This window comes from Trachypithecus francoisi, unplaced genomic scaffold, assembly GCF_009764315.1.
Source record: "Trachypithecus francoisi isolate TF-2019V2 unplaced genomic scaffold, Tfra_2.0 Lachesis_group3, whole genome shotgun sequence".
Classification (NCBI taxonomy): Eukaryota; Metazoa; Chordata; class Mammalia; order Primates; family Cercopithecidae; genus Trachypithecus; species Trachypithecus francoisi.
The window spans coordinates 74,745,527-74,766,613 of NW_022681468.1; positions in this window are offsets into that span (position 1 = coordinate 74,745,527).

The following is a 21,087-nucleotide window of genomic DNA, read 5'->3' on the forward strand; positions in this document are numbered from 1 at the left end:
TGAATTCTTTAAAGGAGTTCAAGTTATTAGAAGCCTTCTCTAGATTTTCTGATACTGCAGATGGCAAAAAGGGAAGAAGGTATAGGGCGGAAGAAAAGTAAATGAAAGAACATTTGTTTTTTTAAGGAGGAAGCAAACACAGAAACCAAACACATTTTTTTTTTCCTTCTTTTGTAGCTGCAAGGAATTTTAGCCAAATTAGAGAAGCTTTGGAATTCCCTCTTGGATTTGACAAAGTCAGGTAGACTTGGTTACTGAGTGCTCTAATGGTAAGGAGAAATTAAGACCACCTGGTTGTTAAACTTTAGCCAAGACAATGCAGCTACTTACCTAGGGATGAGTCTCAGGCTGAAGACTACTCTCTACCATCCTTGAAGTAGGAAAAACTTGGACTCCTCTTCCCTGCTGGGAGTAAGCTCAAACTTCATAAATGAGTTACCTGCCTTCCATCATAAGCAAGAAATCTTGCATTCCCATTGGAACCAAAAAAAAAAAAAAAAAGGTGTGGGGTGAGTTGTGCAGCAAAGTAAACTTTAGATCTCAACCAAATTTTGGGAGATCAAGGGTCCTCTGGAGGGTGTGCTCCCAAACCTCAGCAAATTGTCCTATTGGTTTGAGCCATAAGGTTAGAACATGCTGGTACCAAGCACTGATAGGAAATTCATCAAAGGTCAGGTGCACCTCCACTCAGAATCCCTTCGTGGTTACCAAAATGTGAACTCGGAATATGTGAGACCCGTCTCAGTTAATTTAGAAAGTTTATTTTGCCAAGGTTGAGGGCACACACCCATGACACAGCCTCAGGAGGTCATGACGACATGTGCCCAAGGTGGTCAGAACACAGTTTGGTTTTATCGTTTTAGGGAGACATGAGACATCAATCAGCATATGTAAGATGAACATTGGTTCAGCCTGGAAAAGGAGACAACTCAAAGCAAAGGCGGGGCAACATGAAGCAGGGAGGGGGCTTCTAGGTCATAGGTAGATAAGAGAAAAACTTTGCATTCTTTTGCGTTTCTGATTGGCCTCTCCAAAGGAGGCAAGCAGATATGCATTTATCTCAGTGAGCAGGTGACTTTGAATAGAATGGGAGGCAGGTTTGCCCTAAGCAGTTCCCAGCTTGACTTTACCCTCTAACTTAGTGATTTTGAGGCCCCAATATTTATTTTCCTTTCATAGCTATGATAAAAAAAAATACAGACAATAGCAAGCATTGCAGAGCATGTAGAAAAATTACAACTTCTATACATTGCTGATTTTTTTAATTAACAGAGAAAATTTTATATATTGTGTAGAACACGATGTTTTGAAGTATATATACACTGTGAAATAGTTAAATCTAGCTAATTAACAAATGCGTTACCTCACATAATTATCACTTTTGCGATGAGAACACTTATCATCCTCTCTATTTACCTTTTTTCTTTCTTCAGAGAAGGTCTTGCTCTGTTGCCGAGGCTGTAGTGCACTGGTATGATCATAGCTCACTGCAGCCGCAACCTCCCTGGGCTGAAGCAATTCTTCCACCTCAGCCTGCTGAGTAGCAGGGACTACAGGTGTGCACCACGACATCTGACCACTCTATTTGCATTTTTTTTAAGTATACTATATTGTCATCAACTATAGTCACCCTGCTGTATAATAGGTCACTAACTGGTAAGAAATTAAACATAATTATGACATGATCCAGCAATTCTACTCCTAGGTATGAAAAAATTGAAATGTTCACACACAAACTTGTACATGAACATTTACAGCAGCATTATTCATAATAGCCAAAAAGTGGAAACAACCCAAGTGTCCATCAACTGATGAGTGTATTAACAAAATGTGTTATATCCAAACAGTGGAATATTACTCAGCCATAAAAAGGAATGAAGCACTGATACATGCTACTGATGCAGGATTTTTCTTGGCCCCTTTGCCAGGTTTGAAGCAGGGGGCATCCTGTCTGCTTGGCCCAGTGGGCCATGTCTGGCTTGCACTCCAGCCCATGGCTCCTGCTGCTGCTACTGTGACTACATGCTCAGTCCCTGGCAGGAGGGCATGTGTGAGTGAGCGAGTATGGGATCTGACCAGCCACTTCAAACTTCAGCACAGGGGTCAGCTCCATGCAGGGCTTGCAGCTGGACGAGGTGTGTCCTGCCACATCCCAAGGGGATGCAGTGGTGCCCAGGCAGGGGTGCCCAGAACCCTGAAGCCCCAGCAGGGGTGTTACAGTGTGCTAATTAGCTCTTTTAGTCCCACCATCTGCAGCCTGATGGATGGCAGTATGTTAACAGCTCAGACAGGCCCTTGCCCAGCTCTGGCCCTTGGCTCCAGGGCTGGCTTGGCCCTGCCATTGCTTCCTGTGGCAGTGGGAGGCTGCCCTCTGCTGGTGGAGGGAAGAGCGCCACAATGATTACAGCCTTCTGGGTACCTGCGCTTGGTGGGTCCTGAATTCTTGTTCCACATCCAAGAAGAATGAGGTCATGCTGACAATTGAAGAGTGATGAGGGTGGAGAATTTATTGAGCAACAAAACAGCTCTCAGCAGAGAGGGGACAGGAAGGTTGGATTGTCTCCCCAGTGTGGCTGAATCTGGGGGTTTTTATAGGCACAGTATGGGGAAGGGGAGGGCTATAGGTAGTATTGGAAAAGGTAACATTTGATTGGTTAAAAAGCATTATTCAGAAAGAACCAATCAGGAAAGAGTGGGCAAACAGGAACAGAAATTCTCACTCAGGGTCGCAGGTTTCATCTGGAACCGGCAGTCCAATATTTTAGCCCTCAGACTATGTTTGACTTGAAGGTGGGGTTTCACTGAGGACCCGCCCCTAACTGCCTAGGCATTTGTCTGCCTCCTACTGCTATCACTACAGTGTAGATGAACCTTGAAAACAGAAGAAGGCAAACAGAAAAGCCTTCTTATTATATGATTCTATTTACATGAAATGTCTGTTTTTAGGAAAAGCCTGTGAATACGCAAATCCATAGATTTGTGAGGAATAGATTTGTGAGAGGAAATAGATTTGTGGTTGCTAGGGGTTGGAAAAGGGGGGCTTGGGAGGTGATTGCTAATGGATATGGGGAGTCAGACATAAATAGTTAAGATTAAATCATATTGGAGTAGAGTGGGCCCTTAATAGACTCTGACTCGAGTTTTTGTAAAAAAAGGAGCCCCCAATGTGAAGATACAGAAATACAACACAGAGAGAAGATAGCCTTATGAAGAAGAAGCAGAGATTGCAGTTATGCTGCCATAAGCAGAGGAATGTCTGGGGCTATCAGAAGCAAGGAAAGATCCTTCCTTAGAGGTTTGGGGAGGAGCATGGTCTTGCCAACACCTTGATTTTGGAATTTTAGCTTTCAGCACAGTGAGAGAATAAATTTCTGTTGCCTAAAGCAAGTTAGTTTGTGGTACTTGGTTATGGCAGCTGAGGCAAACTCATAGAGATTTATATCTCTTTTTTTTTTTTTTTTTTTTTTTTTAGAGAGAGTCTTGCTTTGTCATCCAGGCTGGAGTGCAGTGGTGCTATCTTGGCTCACTGCAACCTCTGCCTCCTGGGTTCAAGTGATACTCCTGCTCAGCCAATTGAGTAGCTGGGATTACAAGCATGTGCCACTATGCCCAGCTAATTTTTGTAAAGACGGGGTCTCACCATGTTGGCAGGCTTGTCCCGAACTCCCGACCTTAAGTGATCCATCCACCTTGGCCTTCAAAAGTGCTGGGATGACAGGCATGAGCCACCATGCCTGGCTTATGTCTAAATTTTTGCAAAAGGAACCAGTTAAAAATAAGTTAGGAGAGCAGGCTATACTTGGCACATGGTTGTCACTCAGAAAACGTGAACATGGTACACTTTGATGGAAGGAAAGGTACTGGAAACGGTGGCTTGCTTAGGTAGATCAATTTTACTATTAGATTATAAATCTTTATTGCTAAAACATCAGTCCTATCAGCAGACTGACATCCTATCTTTTTAGTCATCTTAGTAATGCTATTCCAAATTCCAAAACACAAGAGATTTTGTGTTACTTTTTGTCTCTGCTTATTGACCATGGTATGGTGGTGCATTCCACTGTGCCATCTTAGGAAAGTCACCTTCTTATCTGGGGTTTCAATCTCCTCACCTACAAAATGCTTTTCCTACTTCATATTTGAATAATGAGGATTAAATGAAATAGTGCATTTGAAAACACTTGGAATTCTAACTAGAGACTTACTCTTCCAATACTACGGATTGTGGTTATCTATCTAAATTAAGCTTTACACAGAAGTCTTAATTAAAATGACCTTAAGTCCCTGTTTACCAAACATTCCTGATTGTAAGAACCATCTGGAGATACTTATTATAAATTCCAGACCCTTAGGGCTCACTCCAGAACTACTAAATCAGAATCTTCAGAGAAGAGGCATGAAACTCTTATTTTTAACAAGGGCCCCATGTGACTCTTATGATCTCAAAAATAGGGAGCTCTTCCCTGTCAATACCTGTTTAAATGTAGTGTGGGAGAAACATCTGAAAAGCTTGTCGAAAAAAAGAAGTGGCAGGAAATTAAAAACAAGTGCCTGGAAGAAAAAATTAAATGCCAGAAAGTAATGAAGTGTTAAAACAAACAAACAGGCCGGGCGCGGTGGCTCAAGCCTGTAATCCCAGCACTTTGGGAGGCCGAGACGGGCGGATCACGAGGTCAGGAGATCGAGACCATCCTGGCTAACACGGTGAAACCCCGTCTCTACTAAAAAATATAAAAAATTAGCCGGGCGAGGTGGCGGGCGCCTGTAGTCCCAGCTACTCGGGAGGCTGAGGCAGGAGAATGGCGTGAACCCAGGAGGCGGAGCTTGCAGTGAGCTGAGATCCGGCCACAGCACTCCAGCCTGGGCGACAGAGCGAGACTCCGTCTCAAAACAAAAAACAAAAAACAAAAAAAAACAAACAATGGGGTTGTGTCAAGTGGACACCAGGGCCACCAGAAAGAGCGCCCAAAAGGCCAAAACTGGAAAATGTGAGTATTGGATTATAACTCAAAGTGTAAAATAAATGCTTGTAAGTCTCTCCTGATATAAATAAATAAATGAATAAATGATGGAAAATGGACAAATCTCTCATGCAGAATTCCAAATAATTTATGTAAATATTCTACTCTCAAAGAGGTGAAACTGAACTCCCCACCCCTTATGAATGGGTTGCATGTGGTGACTCCCTGCGAAAGAATACATATGGAAAGAGGAGAGGAAAAAGAATACTGTGGGGAAATGACAAAACTACCTCAGCGTACACTTGTCACGTGGTAAGAGTGGCACTTTGTGGTCTTTTTCCCAAAAACCCATAACCCCAATCAAATCATGAGAAGAACATCAGACAAACCCAAGTTGAAGGGCATTCTATAAAAAATACCTGACCAGGCTGGGCGCAGTGGCTCACACCTGTAATCCCAGCACTTTGGGAGGCCGAGGCAGGCGCATCACCTGAGGTCGGGAGTTCAAGACCAGTCTGACCAACATGGAGAAACCCCGTCTCTACTAAAAAAAAAAAATACAAAATTAGCCAGGTGTGGTGGCACATGCCTGTAATCCCAGCTACTCGAGAGGCTGAGGCAGGAGAATAGCCTGAACCCAGGAGGCGGAGGTTGTAGTGAGCTGAGATCGCACCTTTGCACTCCAGCTTGGGCAACAAGAGCGAAACTCCGTCTCAAAAACAAAAACAAAAATCCAGTACTTTTCAAAACTGTTAAGGTCATAAAAAACAAGGAAAGTCTGGGACCAGACATGGTGGCTCATGCCTGTAATTCCAACACTTTGGGAGGCCAAGAAAGGAGGGTCACTTGAGGCCAGAAGTTCAAGACTAGCCTGGGCAATATAACAAGATCTCACCTCTACAATCAAAAGATTCTCCTGGGCGGGTCTGGGTGGCTCATGCCTGTAATCCCAACACTTTGGGAGGCTGAGGCAGGCGGATCACTTGAAGTCAGAGTTCAAGACCAGCCTGGCCAACATGGCGAAACCCGGTCTCTACTAAAAATAAAAAATTAGCCAGGCATGGTGGCAGGCACCTGTAGTCCCAGCTACTCTGGAGGCTGAAGCAGGAGAATCTCTTGAACCTGGGAGGCAGAGGTTGCAGTGATCTGAGATCGCACCACTGCACTCCAGCCTGGGAGACAGAGCAAGACTCCATCGGAAAAAAGAAAAAGAAAAAAAAAAAGATTCTCCTGACATGGTGGCACACGCTTGTAGTCCCAGCTACTCCAGAGGCTGAGGTGAAAGGATTGCTTGGGCCCAGGAGTTCGAGGTTACAGCGAGCCGTGATTATATCACTGCACTTCAGACTGGGCAACAGAAGGAGACCATGTTTCAAAAAACAATAACAAAAGACTTATGACAAAAACAAGGAAAGTCTAAAAAACTGTCATAACCAAGAGAAGCCTAAGAAGGCATGATGACTAAATGTAGCATGGTATCCTAGATAGGATCCTGGAACAGAAAAAGGAGATTAGGTAAGAACTAAGAAAATTTGAATAAAATATGAACTTTAGTTAACAAGAAAGCATCAATATTGGTTCAATAGTTGTGACAAATGTACCATATTAGTGTAAGATGTTAATAATGGGAAACTGGGTGTGTGTTATATGGAAACTCTGTACTATCTTCACAATTTTTCTGTAAATCTAAAACTATTCTAAATGTTAATGTTTATTAAAAACAAAAAGAAATCCTGAATCACAACACTAAGGTAGGGTCCAATAATTTGCATTTTCTTTTTCTAGAGACGGAAGCTCACTATGTTGCCCAGGCTGGAGTGCAGTGGCTATTCAGAGGTGTGATCTGTGATTGTGCACTAGAGCCTCGAACTTCTGAGCTCAAGCAATCTTCCTGCCTAGCTTCCTGAGTAGCACCAGCACCAGACCCAGCCAATAATTTACATTTCTAATCAGCACTTGTTTCTCAACTCCCTTGCTTCTGATGGGTGGCCACAAGCCCATTCCAAAGTCAGCACCCTACGTGGCCTTCAGTCTAAAGTAGAACAACTGTGAGGACACCTGACCCCAAAGTTCGCTGATTAACACTGTAACACGTATTTGCAAAGTAGGTCATCTCAGCCTCTGTTCACCTGCCTTTTTAGGGATTAGTCATAGGAACAGGTAACCCTGTTTCAGATCACCAGCAGGAAAAGGCGTGGTAGAATAGAAAAGTAGATACCTGGTTTCCATTTGGGGAGTAACACCCATCTTAATGGGTGTCAAAACAGCTTAGTCACTTCTATTTTGTTTATGCTGCTCCCTCTCCAAGTACCACTTCCTTGGGCTCCATCCCAGATAAAAGAAATCAAGTGCCAAAGCACTACTGCACAAAATGAGTTGCTGAAGACTTCCACGATAAATAAGGTTGTTCCTGAGCCCCTGTTTCCAATAGTCATTTCTCCAATCTTTTTAATTTTTTCTTGAGACAGTTTCTCACTCTATCCCCCAGGCTGGAGTGCAGAGGTGCAATCTCGGCTCACTGCAACCTCCGCCTCCCAGATTCAAGCGGTTCTCCTGCCTCAGCCTCCCAGTAGCTGGAACTAAAGGCGTGCGCAACCACGCCCAGCTAATTTTTGCATTTTTAATAGAGATGGATTTCACCACATTGGCTAGGCTGGTTTCAATCTCTTCACCTCATGATCCGCCCGCCTTGGCCTCCCAAAGTGCTGGGATTAGAGATGTGAGCCATGGCACCTGGCCTATTTCTCCAGTCTTAATCCTCAGCAAGTCACATCCCGAATGCTTTGTCTGTTCTCTTACACATACAACATTGGTGTCTCTTGTAGGTGAGAAGACTGTGGCATTGAAGAGGACACAGCACTGTTTAGTTAAGTGATCATAAAGATCTATGCAGCACAGACTAAAGATCCCTGGTAATTTGTGCAAGTTTATAAAAAAACTCACAATCAGCTGGGCGCGGTGGCTTGCACCTGTAATCTCATCACTTTAGGAGGCCGAGGCGGGCAGATCACAAGGTCAGGAGATCAAGACTGTCCTGGCTAACATGGTGAAACCCCATCTGTACTAAAAATACAAAAAAAATTAGCCGGGCGAGGTGGCGTGCGCCTGTAGTCCTCAGAGGCTGAGGCAGGAGAATGGCATGAACCCGGGAGGCGGAGCTTGCAGTGAGCTGAGATCTGGCCACTGCATTCCAGCTGGGGTGACAGAGCGAGACTCCGTCTCGAACAAAAAAAACAAAACAAAACAAAAAACTCAGGATTCAGGAGAGAAAACTGGCAGGGAAAACAGGGTAGATCTCAGATCTGGAAGGACAAAGAATACTGCCGGGAGTTAGGTTCTTTTGAAGACCCTGAAAAACATACAACCACAACTGTCAGGTGATACTATTTTTCATCATGTGGTCATTACCACATGGGGCGTGTGTGTGTATCTCCATGGTTACCTTCCCTTGCCAGAACTATAATGCTTTTTTTTTCTACCAGACTCTTTCTCTAAGGACAGGAAAAGACTTCCTACTCTTTGGTGTTTACAACTATACCATATTTCTTTGTGTCCTCTGCTACTGTGTTGTTCAGTCAACCTACACACAAGGATCTCTTCATCTTTGCGCAGTGCTGTTTGCTTAACCACTTATATTGCTACTCACAAAGCTTCCCTCCCCTTCATTCTCACTGTTCTGTTCAGAATCCAGAAGTAGAGAACTGATTTCACCATTGGTTCACAATGACCTTGAGTGAGATCCATTGCTAATTAGGAACAATCATATCTGTTAAACGCATATCTTTTGAACTCAGAAAACAACCACAACAGAAACTTCAGCACCTATTGTGTGCAATGCACTGTGGGAATACAAGAAAGTTCCAGCTTTGAAAGAGCACTAAACTTTAGCACCATTAGATCTGGATTCTAATCCTAGATCTGCCACTGACAGATTTTGTTAGCTTGGGCAAGTCGGCCTCCTTGGCCTAAGTTTCTTCTCTGAAGAGTAGCTGGGCACGTTGCAACCATGTGCTTCAGCTGGCACAGGATCCACAGTTTTATCAGTGAGAGTTCTGTACCATGCGAAACTTCTCAGTACCAGGTAAGCCACATGGTCAGACCCTCCATTGGACAGGCTATCTAAGCTTCAGGTTCTTCTCAAGGCATGCTGTGTATGCTCTCGGAGAGTGTGGACTGAGTCACGGGGAGGGAGTGGAGTGGCTGTATGCAAAGAAGCTGGAGGCATCCTGCCTCGTGACCTGTGACTCACATGGGATGCTGCAGGACATCATTCCTAACATCTCACAGGAAGAGATCAGCTGAGAATGGTACATTCAGGCAAGAGACATTCTTGGGTTTCCCAGTGGAAAAGAAATTAAAAAACAATTGACTAATGAGAGGAATGTGTAGCAAATGTTGAAGCTGCAGCATTCTTGCAAGTGAGCCAATGACCTTTTAAGCTACATCTACAACTGACTAGTTTCTTGGCCATCATCCCAATGAAGACTCCTTTCCCAGTTTAGACTGTATCGAGATCTGGCTTGGCAGTAAGACTTTTAGCATCCTCAGATACAGATTTATTTCAGCATGAAATCACATTAAATCAGCTTTCTAATAACGGCCTTAAAAACAAAAAAGATGGCTGGGCATGGTGGGTGGCTCATGCCTGTAATCCCAGCACTTTGGGAGGCTGAAGCAGGTGGATCACCTGAGGTCAGGAGTTCCAGACCAGCCTAAAACCCCGCCTCTACTAAAAAAAAAAACCCCACAAAAATTAGCTGGACATGGTGGCACGCACCTGTAATCTCAGCTACTCGGGCGGCTAAGGCAGGAGAATCGCTTGAACCTGGGAGGTGGAGGTGGCAGTGAGCCGAGACCACACCATTGCACTCCAGCCTGGGCGGCAGAGCAAGACTCCATCTCAAAAAAAAAAAAAAAAAGACAAACAGAGTGACTGCCATGGCTGGTGTTGACAATGAATCTGTTGTCCTATTTTTATGACTTTCAAGAAACGGATACTTGGATGACTTGGATCAAGCGGGAGACAGCTCGACACAAGGTCTTAAGCAGATCTGCAAGGGAGGACAGTTGCTGCCAGCTGACCCAGAACTGACTCTGCAAGAGACGCAGCTTGTCACAGATTTCTGTTTAATTTAGAGGCAAACTTCAAAATCACCTTGTACATTTTCTGTGTGACTGGTTTCATTCTGGCTTTATGCTTAAGTCAACTCATTTCAATCTCACCTCCTAGAATAAACCTGGCCCAATCGACTTTTTCTCAGTCATTCCTTCTTAAGCAGCCGGATCCAAAACACAGCCCAAATAATCGTTGAGAGGAGACAGAGTTTTCATGGACAGAGTTGAAAGAGCTGGATGAACACAAGCTATTTAAGCAACTGAGGTACAAATCAAGGATCTTCTCCAATTCAGCAAATTAAGAAGACAGCAGTTCTTCAAGTGCTACAGTAAAAATCAAGTTAAACTGGTTTAAGAAGTATTGTGTCAAATACTAACAATTCCCCCAACCAAATTTACTCCTAACCCTTTTCTGCAAGCTCAACTTTAGTACAACCTGAGAATATTAACAAAGGAAACTTAGCCAAAAGCTCATAAGTTAATTATCTGGAGACTAATTATGACTCAAATTAAAATTCCTGTTTACATATAACCAAGATCTAGTCACATGAATATCTACAGAAGATATTTTTGGTGATGCATGGTCACCAAGGGAGAGACATCCTAAATAAAAAGGCTCCAGGCATGTGACTTGAAATTCTTTCAGCTGAAGGGTATTATATGTTACTTAATGGACTGTGAAGAAATTTTAAAATGTCGTTTGCTTTGTGCACCCAGGCAGGCAGCCAAGATTCTCATAATGGGCAAGATTGAGCCACCTGCCCTGTCCCCTGGTCTTTGAATTTGTGAAGTCCTCATTTATGGGGCGGGGGAGGGGTGGGGGTAGATTTTGACTTCTTTAAATCCTACCTGAGACAATTTCTGACAAAAGGTCAGATGACACCAAAGAGGTCCAATCAAAGCTGTCAATCAGAATCACCAGACTCTCGGTTGGGCTTGCCCTGTGTGAGCCAGATAGCAACGTTGTCCACACCAGAGCCATTCTCTGGGCACCCACCGTGTGCTGGGGACTGTCAGCTCTGACCCTCTACAAACCCCTCCCCACTGTTTTTTCCTGTAAGACAAGATGGAGAGTTTATAGATGTGGTGAGTTCATGAGAAAGGCTCGCTTTTGTCAGGGATTGTCTGTGTTTTGTGTTTTATTTTACTCTTCCTCTCATCTCCCCACCACCTCTACTTTTTTGATGTTAATTAGTTGTGGGTTTTGTTTTTGTTTTTGAGACAGGGCCTTGCTCTGTCGCCTAGGCTGGAGTGCAGTGGCATGATCATAGCTCACTGCAGCTTGAACTCCTGGGCTCAAGCGATCCTCCTGCCTCAGCTTCCTGAGTAGCTGGTACTACAGGCACAAGCCCCCGTGCCTGGCTAATTTTTTGTGTGTTTTGTAGATACAGGGTCTCACTATGTTGCTCCAGTTGGTCTCAGCCTCCTGGGCTCAAGTTGTGTTTTTAATGGTAAAGTTATGTATATTAAACCGATCCTGGTCCTCAGGGGTTCTGTTTGCTATCTCATTCTAGTTCTCTGAAAGCAGAAATTTTTGTTTCCTTAAGTCATTCATCCTGATATTAATTTGCACCCCCTACTTTGTTCCACTCTAAATCTAACGAAAATCTAAGGCACCATTTTGTAGAGGGAGAGAAAAAAATAAGGGTCAAGGTTATGTCGACTAGGGACAAGGAAGTTGGGATCTATCCAGACTAGAAAAATGGCATTTGCACAGAGTATATTGGACCCACACATTCTAGGACATGTCATGTGGAATTTCTGTTGCCACCAAAAATCTTAGAGTGCCAGTTCAAGAAGAGGAAAGATGTCCCCAGTTAAGCTTCCACTGTGGGAAGCATAGCATTGCATCTCACCTACATGATAAACAATAAAACGTTTCTCCTCTATAGGGAGAAGAATTGGAAATTACGCAACCAAAAAAATGACAGGCCATGCATGGTGGCTCATGCCTGTAATCCCAGCACTTTGGGAGGCTTAGGCAGGAAGACTGCTTGAGGCCAGACTGAGCATCATAGTGAGACCCTATCTCTACAAAAAAATATGTTTTTTAATTAGCTGGATATGGTTGGTGGTAATCCTAACTACTTGGGAGGCTGAGGCTGGAAGATCACTTGAGCTTGGGAGGTAAAGGCTGCAGTGAGCCATTACTGTGCCACTGCACTCCAGCCTGGGGTGACAGAACTAGACCCTATTTCAAAACAAAAACCAAATTCACACACACACACACTGACAAAAGCTTGCAATAATTGTTTCCCTTTGTATGCTTTTTATCACTTTACCCATCATCTTCAAAGACTTTTTTTTTTTTTGTCTCTTTTTTTTTTTTCTGTCACATGGGAAGGAGACAGGGTCTCATTTTATTGCCCAGGCTGGAGTGCAGTGGTGCTATCTCAGCTCACTGCAACTGCCACCTCCTGGGCTCAAGCTATCCCCTCACCTCATCCTCCTGAGTAGCGGGGACTATAGGCATGTGCCACCATGCCTGGCTAATTTTTCTATTTTTCTTTAGTAGAGATGGGGTTTCGGCCAGGTGCGGTGGCTCATGCCTGTAATCCCAGCACTTTGGGGGGCCGAGGTAGGCGGATCACGAGATCAGGAGTTCGAGATCAGCTTGACCAACAAGGTGAAACCCATCTCTACTAAAAATACAAAAATTAGCCAGGCATGGTGGCACGTGCCTGTAATCCCAGCTACTCAGGAGGCTGAGACAGGAGAATCTCTTGAATCCGGGAGGCGGAGGTTGCAGTGAGCCAAGATTGTGCCACTGCACTCCAGCCTGGGCGACAGAGGGAGATTCTGTCTCAAAAAACAAAAAAAGAAAAAAAAGAGACGGGGTTTCACCATGTTGGCCAAGCTAGTCTTGAACTCCCAACCTCAGGTGATCTGCCTGCCTCGGCCTACAAAGTGCTGGGATTACAGGCTTGAGCCACCGCACCAGCCTCTGAATTTCTTTAATACTTAGCTTTAATTCATTAATTTTTTTGAAAACCCGCAACAAAAAGTTGTGATTTTATTTTATTTTATTAATTAATTAATTTTTTTGAGACAAGGTCTGGTTTTATTGTCCAAGTTGCAGTAGAGTGGCATGATCTCAGCTTACTGCAACCTCCACCTCCCAGGCTGAGGCCATCTTCCCATCTCAGTCTCTGGTAGTCGCTGGGACCACAAACACGTGCCTCCACGCCTGGCTAATTTTTGTATTTTTTTGTAGAGGTGGGGTTTCGCCATGTTACCCAGGCTGGTCTCTAACTCATGAGCTCAGGCAGTCCACTGACCTTGGCCTCCCAAAGTGCTAGGATTACAGGTGTGAGCCACCACACCCGGCCCAAAAGTTGTGATTTCAAATTTTAAAAACAGCTAATAGGCTGGTCCTAACGCAGTGGTGTTTACAACTAATTGATCACAACTAGTTACAGATTTCTTTGTTTCTTCTCAAATCCCACTGCTTCACTTGACTAGCCTTTAAAATAAGTTATGGCGGCCGGGCGCGGTGGCTCAAGCCTGTCATCCCAGCACTTTGGGAGGCCGAGACGGGCGGATCACGAGGTCAGGAGATCGTTAGACCATCCTGGCTAACACGGTGAAAACCCGTCTCTACTAAAAAAATACAAAAAACTAGCCAGGTGAGGTGGCGGGCAGGCACCTGTAGTCCCAGCTACTCGGGAGGCTGAGGCAGGAGAATGTCCTAAACCCAGGAGGTGGAGCTTGCAGTGAGCTGAGATCTGGCCACTGCACTCCAGCCTGGGCGACAGAGCGAGACTCCGTCTCAAAACAAACAAACAAACAACAAACAAACAAAAATAAAAATAAAATAAGTTATGGCTTCTCTACAAAAAAATTTTAAAATTCACCAAAAAATGAAATAAAATAAAATAAATAAGTAAATTAATGGAAAACCAAACACACAGAAAAACAGTTAATACTGTTTTAATACTGTTAAACAGTTAAAACAGAGAGTCTTAAGGTAAAAATTTGTGGAAAACAATAACCATTGTACAAAAACGAAGTGTCTCTGGGTTCATTGAATGCTGTTTCTCAGTGCCAGAAACAAATACTGTTGCACATATAGGGATGAGAGTATACACTGTGTTTTGTGCACCCAAGCATCCTGAATGCTGAAGTGGACTATGTTTATTTGTGCTAAAGCAAACTAAATATGCCCTGGAAAGGACTCCGTACTTCTATATTTGAGTCCTTGTGGATGACTGTAACCTAGCTTAATAATTAGACAAGATTGAAAACCTAATTTAGGAGTATGCACCTGTAACAATACCTAAGTCTTGGCCAATCCCCGCGGCGGTACTTCCACCATTCATGCACTGCTAAGTGTTCAAATATGGCAAACGCCAAGCTGTAACCAATCCAGCTGTTCTGTACCTCACTTCCAGTTTCTGGAGTCATTTCCTCTTTTTTGTCTATAAATCTTCCACCACGTGGCTGTGCCAGAGTCTCTGTGAATTCTGGGGGCTGCCCAATTAGGGAATGTGTTCATTGCTCAATTAAATTCCTTTAGCCGGGCACAGTGGCTCACACCTGTAATCCCAACACTTTGGGAAAAGGAGGTGGGCGGATAACTCGAGGTCAAGAGTTGGAGACCAGCCTGGCCAACACAGTGAAACACCGTCTCTACTAAAAACACAAAAATTAGCCGGGCATGGTGGTGCATACCTATAATCTTAGCTGCTGGGGAGGCTGAGGCACAAGAATCACTTGAACCCGTGAGGCAGAGGTTGCAGCCAGCCGAGATCACACCATTGCACTCCACCCTGGGTGACGGAGTGAAACTGTGTCAAAAACAAAACAAAACAAACAAAAAACAAAACAAAACAAAAAACCTTTAAATTTAATTCAGCTGAAGTTTTTCTTTTCTCACTTGTCACTTCCTTCTGAGAACACAGAACATCATAAGGGTCTGGTGAGATATAACCAATGAAGCTATGCAGGTATTTCTTGTGAAAGATGGCAGAGCTATTTCCACTATATAGATTATATGGTTTCCTTCCCTCCACATGGGACAAAGCTCTTTGCTTCCTCACTCAAGAAATCTGAAGAAATTGCTGGTTGATAGGAAGTATATCAATTAACTGGAAAAATGCCTTGCCTTTGGCATTCCAGTTGATGGCTGAGAGAAGACACTGGAGACCTCACAAGCTGGAGTTTTTCAGATCAGTCTCACAAGTCTGGTATGCCCTGCCAGGATCACATTTTGAGTCTGTTCATGGGGCTCCACCCTCTCTTTGCTTCCCAAAAGGGAACTGAAACCCTCTGCCTTTCCTCCACAGCCAAAGGGGACTTTTATTCCCTCTCTCCCACTGCTCTTTCCCCTTCTCCCAGTGAGTAGTCTCTGCTTCTAAGCTTGCCTTTTATTCACTCAAGGGCAATGTGTAAAGTAGAGTGACCTCCTGCCAAGATCCAAGACTTTGGCGAAGACTGGTCTCCAACGTGCGGAAGGTCGGAGAGCTGAGATGGTGGGTGCACCCCACAGCACTGCAGTAGAGAGGAGACATGTTTCTGGCCTCCCAAGTTGGATGTGTCAATGTCTTTTCCCAGAAAATATGCTTACAATGATTAGTCTCAAACTATCAGTACAGCCTTATACTCTGGGGATGTTAAGTGCAAGTATTAATATACCGGAAGCTGGAAGCACATGCCTAACAGTCTATAGTGCAGCACTGCAGTCCAGCTTGTGAACCCACTTAAAACCCAATTGCCACTTGGAAGACTGTGTAAGAAAATGCTTTCCGGCTGGGCGCGGTGGCTCAAGCCTGTAATCCCAGCACTTTGGGAGGCCAAGACGGGCGGATCACGAGGTCAGGAGATCGAGACCATCCTGGCTAACGCGGTGAAATCCCGTCTCTACTAAAAAATACAAAAAACTAGCCGGGCGAGGTGGTGGGCACCTGTAGTCCCAGCTACTCGGGAGGCTGAGGCAGGAGAATGGCGTAAACCCGGGAGGCGGAGCTTACAGTGAGCTGAGATCCGGCCACTGCACTCCAGCCCGGGCAACAGAGCGAGACTCCGTCTCAAAAAAAAAAAAAAAAAGAAAATGCTTTCCAAGCCCTAAATCTTAGAAAAGTAAAGCAGAGAATCACAAATAAATGACTCCCTAGTACCTTTACTCGTTCTTTTCTTTTTTGGAGACAGGGTCTCACTCTGTCTCCCAGGCTGGAGCACAGTGCCACAATCATGGCTCACTGCAGCCTTGCAAGGAGATCCTCCTGGCTCAGCTTCCCAAGTAGCTGGGACTGCAGGCATGCACCACGATACTCAGCTAGGTTTAATTTTTTGTTGTTGTGGTGACAAGGTCTTGCTATGTCGCCCTGGCTGCTCTCAGACTCCTGGCTTCAAGTGATCCGTCTGCCTCGGCCACCCAAAGTGCTGTGATTACATGCGTGAAGCACCACACCCAATCTGGCCCCTACCTTTACTTTTAAACTGACCTGGGGATCTACAGTTTGTTTGCTGAGGTAAATGTGCTCACTTTATGCATTGTCCACTGTATATACATTTCTACTTCAAAGGATTAACTTACATAAATTTCAAAATTTATTTAGAAAAGTTTTGAAAGGCTGGGTACGGTGGCTCACGCCTGTAATCCCAGCACTTTGGGAAACCAAGGCACGCGGATCACGAAGTCAGGAGTTTGAGACCAGCCTGACCAATATGGTGAAATCTCGTCTCTACTAAAAATACAAAAATTAGCCGGACATGGTGGCACACGCCTGTAATCCCAGCTACTCAGGAGGCTGAGGCAGGAGAATCATCTGAACCCAGGAGGCGGAGGTTGCAGTGAGCTGAGATCATGCCACTGCACTCCAGCCTGGGCAACAGAGTGAGACTCCATCTCAAAAAAAAAAAAAAAGAAAAGAAAGAAAAGTTTTGATAATCTTCAGTGACAGTAAAGGTGTTCAGAAACTGGCACTCACATATGCCACTGGTGAGAGTGTAAACTGCTATAACATATTGGAAGCCAATTAAGTAATACCAAAAAAAAAGGCCTATAAGCAAGCTAAATATACATTGTTATGGCTCTGGTTAAATCAGTAATCCAGGGCCGGGCACAGTGGCTCATTCCTGTAATCCCAGCACTTTGGGAAGCCGGAGCAGGCAGATCACTTGAGCTCGCAAATTTGAGACCAGCCTGGGCATCATGGCAAGACTTCTTCTCTACCAAAAATACAAAAATTATCTGGGCATGGTGGTGCACAACTGTGGTCCCAACTACTTGGGAGGCTAAGATGGGAGGATTGCTTGAGCCCAGGAGGTGGAGGCTGCAGTGAGCCCAGATCATGCTACTGCACCCCAGCCTGGGTGACAAAGCGAGACTCTGTCTCAAAAAAAAAAAAAAGTAATGCAAACATTGGAATAATATGCAATTCTTTTTAAAAAGGTAGCAAATTGTATGGATATGTGAAAATGCCCAACATACACTTAATTATATTTTTATTTTATTTTATTTTATTTATTTTTGAGACGGAGTCTCATTCTCTCCCAGGCTGGAGTGCAGTGGCGCAATCTCAGCTCACTGCAACCTCTGCCTCCTGAGTTCAAGTGATTCTCCTGTCTCAGCTTCCCGAGCAGCTGGGATAACAGGTGCAAGCCACTATGCCTGGCTAATGTTTGTATTTCTAGTAGAGACAGGGTTTTGCCATGCTGGCCAGGCTAGTCTCAAACTCCTGATCTCAAGTGATCCGCCCGCCTCGGCCTCCCAAAGTGCTGGGATTACAGGAATGAGCCACCGCGCCTGGCCCTTTTTTTTTTTTTTTTAATTTTTTGAAACAGATTCTTACTCTGCTGTCCAGGCTGGAGTGCAGTGGCACAATCTCAGCTCACTGCAACCTACTCCTGGCTAATTTTTGTATTTTTAGTAGAGATGGGTTTCACCATGTTGGCCAGGCTGGTCTCGAACTCCTGACCTCAAGTGATCCACCCACTTTGGCCTCCCAAAGTGCTAGGATTACAGGCATGAGCCTCCACACCCAGCCTTAATTGTATTTTTTAAAGTTGCAGAATACAATGCATATTATACTCTTATTTATGATTTTTAAAAATAGATTATACATATATATTTATTTGTATGTTTGTTGAAGCATATGCTTTTATAAATAGGAATTTTCTAAAAGAATATATATTAAATGATTAATGGTGGTTAAGAACAGGGACCAAGAAATCGCCTTATTATTGAATTTCCTTACATAAACAGAAATTTAATCACTTAATATACCAATTAGGCTCGGCGAGGTGGCTCATGCCTGTAATCCCAGCCCTTTAAGAAGTCAAGGCAGGCAAATCACTTGAGCCCAGGAGTTCGAGACCATCCTGGGTGACACAGTAAGACTTCATCTCTACTAAAAATAAAATTTAAAAAAATCAGCTGGGCATGGTGGCATGTGCCTGTGGTCCCAGCTAATTGGGAGGCTGAGGAGGGAGGATGGCTTGAGCCCAAAAGGTCAAGGCTGCAGTGAGCTGTGATCGTGCCACTGCACTGCAGCTTGGGTGATAGAGTGAGACCCTATCTCAGAAAAATAAAATAAAATACTAACCAAAAAAAGTTTATGTGCTTAAGAGTCTATATTATCCATTAGTTCAGTCTGGAAACATAATCAGTCTTCCTAATATTGAAAATCAAGAATCCCAGAGCTGGATGTATTTAATAAAACTTTCAGGCCAGGTGCAGTGGTACACGCCTGTAATCCCAGCACTCTGGAAGACCAAGGCAGGTGGATCACCTGAGGTCAAGAGTTTGTGACCAGCCTGACTAACATGGTGAAACCCCGCCTCTACTAAATACAAAACAATTAGCCAGGCATGGTGGCGCATGCCTGTAATCCGAGCTACTTGGGAGGCTGAGACAGGAGAATCGCTTGTACCTGCGAGGCAGAGGTTGCAGTGAGCCAAGATCGTGCCATTGCACTTCAGCCTGGGCAACAGGAGCAAAACACCATCTCAAAAAACAAACAAACAAACAAACAAAAACCTCTGCCTTATGATGGCAACTTTTGAATCTCCATTAGTCTTTCAGGCTACTGAACCCCCAACAAGAAGCATTAGGGCATTAAGCCTTTCTACTAGCTTCTGTATTTGAGTAAATCAGTGTAATCCTCATGTATGGAAATAAGAATGTCTGTGGTGCTGTATAAACCACCATATACATACCCAATATACATTAGTTTAGATGTTTTCGAGGCCATGGGGTAATCAAGTGAGAAGATCTTTCTGGGTCGCTGTTTCTTAGAGGGAAGAGGGCAGTTAGGTCCCAAGGTGACTCTAGCATCTTCTTTTCTTTTCTTTTCTTTTTTTGAGATGAAGTCTTGTTCTGTCACCCAGGCTAGAGTGCAGTGGCGCGATCTCGGCTCACTGCAACCTCCGCATCCCTGGTTCAAGTAATTCTCCTGCCTCAGCCTCCCAAATAGCTGGGATTACAGGTGCCCGCCACCACGCCCGGCTAATGTTTGTATTTTTAGTAGAGACGGGGTTTCACCATCTTGGCCAGACTGGTCTCAAACTCCTGACCTCGTGATCCACCCATCTCAGCCTTCCAAAGTGCTGGGATTACAGGTGTGAGCCACCGTGCCCAGCCAGCTCTAGCATTTTCTAATTACCCCATTTGCTTTCCGCTAACCACTGAGAGACTGAATCAGAAGGACTGGGGACTACTGGGGAAGTTTTTCCACTTTGTTGAATCCTTCTAAATATATCTTCTTATTCCTAAGGCATCAATTTCTTCTGTCCTAGAATTATGTTTTCATCATTGGTTATTTATATAATGATAACAGTTATTTGCATTATGTAAGTGTGTTCACTGGGCCCTGGGAACCCTACTGATTTAAGTGCCACCATCAGGGGAAGAGACTCAAGCTCTGTCCTGTGAACACAAGCTCAGAGCCAGGCTCATGTTTGCAGAGAGTAGGGACTGGCATCCAGAAAGCCAAGGAGCACAAACATAACTCAGAGAAGTTTGGGTGAGGGAGGAAAGCTCAGCACAGACAGCTAGCTCTGTCCCCACCTTGGATCCTGGAGGCTACTGGGCAAAGCCACCCAATAGGATATAACAAAACCACACACTTGTCCATGGAGCCACTGAGCTGTGCTTATGAACTAAGCCTCTGCTCCAGGCTCAAAACTGGCACCAGGCCACTGTCCACCCATCAAACTGGCTTTTTAAAAGGATACTAGAGAATCCCAACCCGGACCTTGTTTTTGAACAGTGTTGTTATTTTGGGTAACAAGAAAATTAACTGGGACCCCCATCTGGAGGTCTCACAGTGCTACCTCTATTATTTAAGTCAGGATATCCTGTTCTTCTAAGCATATGTAAGGGGCTGAGTCTTATGCACACACTAAAGAGTCAGAAGTAGGGAATGCCCCCAAAGGGTTTCTCTCTCTTTGGCATTCCCACTGGCTTTAGACACAACATCCCCCAAATCTGTTGGATTTTGACTATGACATTTAGAACTTTTTTTCTTTCCCAAAGAACAACTTTCTCACCACCCTTGTTATACATACTATTCCAAAAATAAATGTAACAACAAACAGACAAATACAGGACAGTTCGGGAAACTAGTGAGTTTGAAAAAAATATATATTTTTTCCCTCTAAAGAATGTGTGTGGTCAGGAGCGGTGGCTCACGCCTGTAATCCCAGCACCTTGGGAGGCCGAGGGGGGCGGATTGTCTGAGGTCAGGAGTTTGAGACCCAGCCTGGCCATGTGGTGAAACCCTGTCTCTACTAAAAATGCAAAAATTAGCCAAGCGTGGTGGCCGGTGCCTGTAGTCCCAGCTACTCGGGAGGCTAAGGTAGTAGAATTGCTGGAACATGGGAGACAGAGTTTGCAGTGAGCCTAGATCATGCCACTGAACTCCAGCCTGGGCGACAGAGCAAGACTCCATCTCAGAAAAAAAAAAAAAAAGAATGTGTATGTAGGGGTGTGTGTGTGTGTAGGAGTGTGTGTGTACTTTGTATTTCTTAAATTGTAAGAAGATCATATTATGCATTCTATTTGACAACT